Source organism: Octopus bimaculoides, chromosome 4, assembly GCF_001194135.2.
Source record: "Octopus bimaculoides isolate UCB-OBI-ISO-001 chromosome 4, ASM119413v2, whole genome shotgun sequence".
NCBI lineage: Eukaryota > Metazoa > Mollusca > Cephalopoda > Octopoda > Octopodidae > Octopus > Octopus bimaculoides.
Window position 1 is genome coordinate 120,460,500 of NC_068984.1, and position 4,370 is coordinate 120,464,869.

The following is a 4,370-nucleotide window of genomic DNA, read 5'->3' on the forward strand; positions in this document are numbered from 1 at the left end:
TATATATATAAATATATATTGATGATGATGATGATGATGATGTAGTGTTATACAAACTTTTAGTTGGGTGGCTAGAATCAGCAGTTTTGACGATCTGCATATTATTAAAGTTTACTATCAATTTAACATTTGCTTTTAGCTAATTAATTAATTGTCTTTTCCAGTAGATTCAGTGATGATCATCAAGTGGAGACTGAGCAAGTAAAACTAAAAACTCAGCATGATAATTAGTTTCTTTTTGCAATCATTGTTAGTTTTAACATGGATTATTGTAATTAGCCATTTCTATACCAACTCATCTGAGACCTTTCTGGTCTTGTTTCCTAGTCCATAATTAAATGACCCCCACCCCTAATTCTATGTAAGAATTTTTTGTTGTTTTGCCATTAGGCTGAGGTGCCATGCTAGGGCACCCTTTGAACAAGACAACCCTAGTACTTATTTTTATCGGGTTCAGTCCCACTGCGTGGCACGTTGGGTAAGTGTCTTCTACTATAGCCTTGGGCCGACCAAAGCCTTGTGAGTGGACTTGGTAGACGAAAACTGAAAGAAGCCCATCGTATATATATGTGTGTGTGTGTGTATATATATATATATATATATATATGTATATGTGTGTGTTTGTGTGTCTGTGTTTGTCCCCCCACCATCGCTTGACAACCGATGGTGGTGTGTTTATGTCCCTGTAACTTAGCGGTTTGGCAAAAGAGACCGATAGAATAAGTACTAGGCTTCCAAAGAATAAGTCCTGGGGTCGATTTGCTTGACTAAAACAAGTAAAAGAGTAAAAGAGAAATATAGAAGCTGTGTGTTTTTCATAAGAAATATGGTTACAGAAGTTTTAAAACACATATCATCTATGTACTTAGTTCAATAGAAAATGCTAGAAGCATTTAAACAATCTAACTCCTGACTAAACTTTTCCTGTGTTCCCTGCAACAGAATCGATAAGAAATTTTATTATCTCTAACAAAATGAAAAGCAGCAATAAAATGAAATACAAATAAATATATAAAATAAAAAATAACAAAATTAAACAATAAATCCTTCATAAATGTGTATGTTTGCGAACTTGTTTCTTCTAACTTGCTTCTCCGAGTCCCTCTCTTGTGTGCATTACATTGTGATAGAAAGATGATATCATATTTGATGTTACATAAGATGCACTTTTCACCCCCTGAGAAAAGTGACTCAAAAATCCTCCCCTGGTCCTATATGTGAAGTTAGGCCTCTTATAGGCTGATTTTGCCCCTAAGATGGCATTGAAAATGCATTGTTGAAATTGAGGTGCATATATTATGCCTGTACATCTTTTATAACATCAAACGCAGTAAATAGCCTCTACATGTATTGAGTACTTTCTTCTCCAACTTGTGCACCCAAACATAACATCAAATATCTGTCTGGCTGTCTGCTTGTCCATCCATCTATCTATCTATCTATCTATCAATGTCTCCCCCCCCTCTCTATATTCATATCTATGTTCTCTATATATATAATGGGAAAATACATTGTAAAAAAAAATCTACAATTTTATTAATATATTTCATTGTTAATGTAACTCACTTTACGTGATACAAATTCTTTTGCGTATATTCAATTATGAGAAAGAACAATTAGTGACTTGATATATCTATTTTGTTCTTAAAACTGACCATTACTTAGAACCTGCTAGAAAATTTGGCAAATTGATAATGGAAAATCTGTAAGCTGTGAAAACTTTACAGCGCAATTTGTTACGACTTAATTTTCCTTACTTTTTGGGGGTCTCTTCCTCCTAATCCCTTGTGTTATATGGAGAATTGCAATAAAATGATTATCAACGAAAGTGTACATATATTATGGTTGTATATATGTGTATGTATAGGTGCGTTTATGTGTGTGTTCTGATTATTTCTTGAGAAATGACTTCAATATAAGAAATAAGATGAAATTGTTTCAATAATTAATATTTAGGTAATGCCCCCACTGGTCTTACCATGTGTTACGACAATTTCCCCTTTTTTTGACGTGCAGTTTATATGGGCAGCGTATATGCTTTTACACACACACACACACACACACACACACACACACACATATACATACATGCATCTAAACAAAATGGAAAAAATATGCAAATATGAACTATATTCTAATTAGTCCTTCTTTATATCTATATCTATATCTATATATATGTGTGTCTGTTTGCTTCTGTGTGCGTATGTATGTGTGTGTGTGTATTTATGTATGTTTGTATTTGTATGTATTGGTGCTGTTGTCGGTGTCTCCTTGTCTTGACATTGTGTGATAGTTGTAAGCAAGTGTCATCATAGAAGTGGCATTGTGCATTTCCTATCTTCCATGAAAAGCTGTCTGGCTAAGGGGTAAAAATGTACCTTGCTGGAAACACTGGAGTGTTGGTAGCAGAAAGAGCATCCAACACTAGAAAACCTACCTCTGAATTCCCTCTGACCCATGGAAACATGAAAAAGTGAAAACAACAACAACAACAATAATAATGATGATGATGATATATATGTATAGATATGAAGTACTGAATGTAAATAGTTTATAAGTCTTATAGTTTAGTTATCAGGCAATTGCATTTTAAAATTTGCTCCTTAATTGTAGGAAGAAAAGGTTTGTTTCTTTTGCAAAATCTCCCTTCTAAATTGTCATAGATAACCATAACATTGTTAGTTCTTTTGTAGGTTCTGACATGCACGCAAAAATAAATTCACCATTTTTTAGAGAAGTTTCTTTGCAGTGAGTGATCATTACAATAATATTATGATAATATAATATTATTATAAATATTAATAGTTATAATAATATTATTATTATAGTTATAATAATATTTCTAAAATATGACTCCTGTCATTGATTGACAACTTTTGACATTAATAGTGGTTGTTTTTTAGCCCCTCCCCTAAGACAGCCCTGATTGAGCAAACCTATAATCAAAAGTGTTCCAGACATGACTATCCCATCTTATTACTTGGTATTGAATATATTTTTCACTGTACCTCATTTGTTTTTCTTTTTCTTAAGACAGTAGGATGTAATTTGAGAGATATTGACTGCTATTTCTAACTGGTCAAGGTATCATGTAGCATTTCATTCATAGTGTGTGTCTGTGTCTGTGTGTGGAGGGAATTTTTCTTTTTTATTGGTTTATCTGGGGAGTGGGAAGAGCAGTTTTCATAGGTCTTATTTTTGTGTAAAGGTCAAGGGTTCTCCAACTAGGTAGATAGATAAAGATAACTTGAAGGGATTAATGCAACTAATGTTTTAATTTCAGTTGTTTGAAATTAGTGGGTGAAAAGCAAAATGTTCACAGAAAGGAAGCTTCTGGAAGGTGCTGTTATAAAACAGAAGGGTTGGATGAGACTTGAAATATTAGGTCTGGCAGTTAAGAAAATCTTGGATATCTGTTACTAATTATTATTCTAATTATGAATATAATAATTCACAATTTTATTTCTGAGTGATGATGATGATGATGATGTTTAAATGTTATTGTATTGATTTCCTTTTTTACTTTATAAAGGAGTTTCGCATGATTAAAGAAATATATTTGTGTTTACTTTTAATAAAAGAAAAGAATGGAGAGATAGATAGATAGAGAGAGAGAGAGAGAGAGAGAGAGAGAGAGAGATAGAGAGAGAGAGAGAGAAATAGAAAGAGAGAGAATGACCATTTTGTTCAAGTAGACAGTAAATTGTTAGTCTGAAAATTTTGTTGAGTCATGCTATATATCCAGAACTTTGTTATTGCTTTTGAAAATAAAAAAAAAATGTACTGAGTATTGCAGCATTAGTCCTTGTTTCCAGAACTGCATAGAAAATGAGTTGATCAATAAATATATGATGATGACCATGACGATGATGACGATGGTGATTAACATCATCAATACAGTGTCGTTCATGTAAGTTGTTGCTGGCAGATGTGAGATACACACAGCAGTGGCAACCAGCCGAGATGCGGATGTTGTGGAGAAGTACATTCAGCTGATACTATATGCAATATCATCTCTCTCTTAGCAGTGATGAATGCAGTGTTGGTTTGGACAGCTGGCTAACAGGGGCTACTCGGCTACTTAAATTTGTTGACCAATATATATATTTATATATATACGTATGTTCGCTAATATCTCTTGAGCTTTTTTTCTTTTCACCGGTGGGTGGGGGGAAAGAACAAATAATGTGTAAGTAATATCTAATGAATTCCAATTTTTTTTTTTTTTTAATTTCATGTAATATAATTTTATTTTATTTAATTCAATATTTTAAAATTGATTATATTTTTTTTATATATAAAAAAAAAAAATTATTAACTTCTCTTTTGCAGTTAGCCAAGGTAGCAGTCAATCAGATGGGCTCTTACAT

General features: G+C 32.6%; 1 long non-coding RNA gene across 3 annotated transcripts in view; it reads left to right on the top strand.

Annotated features, from left to right (window-relative positions):
• Positions 1–4,370, top strand: part of LOC106876923 (uncharacterized) — a 115,075-nt gene extending 110,705 nt beyond the window's left edge. For all 3 annotated transcript variants that reach the window (XR_001410307.2, XR_001410306.2, XR_001410308.2), the window contains one exon: positions 4,333–4,370. This is a non-coding gene — a long non-coding RNA (uncharacterized LOC106876923). The remainder of the gene's footprint in view (positions 1–4,332) is intronic.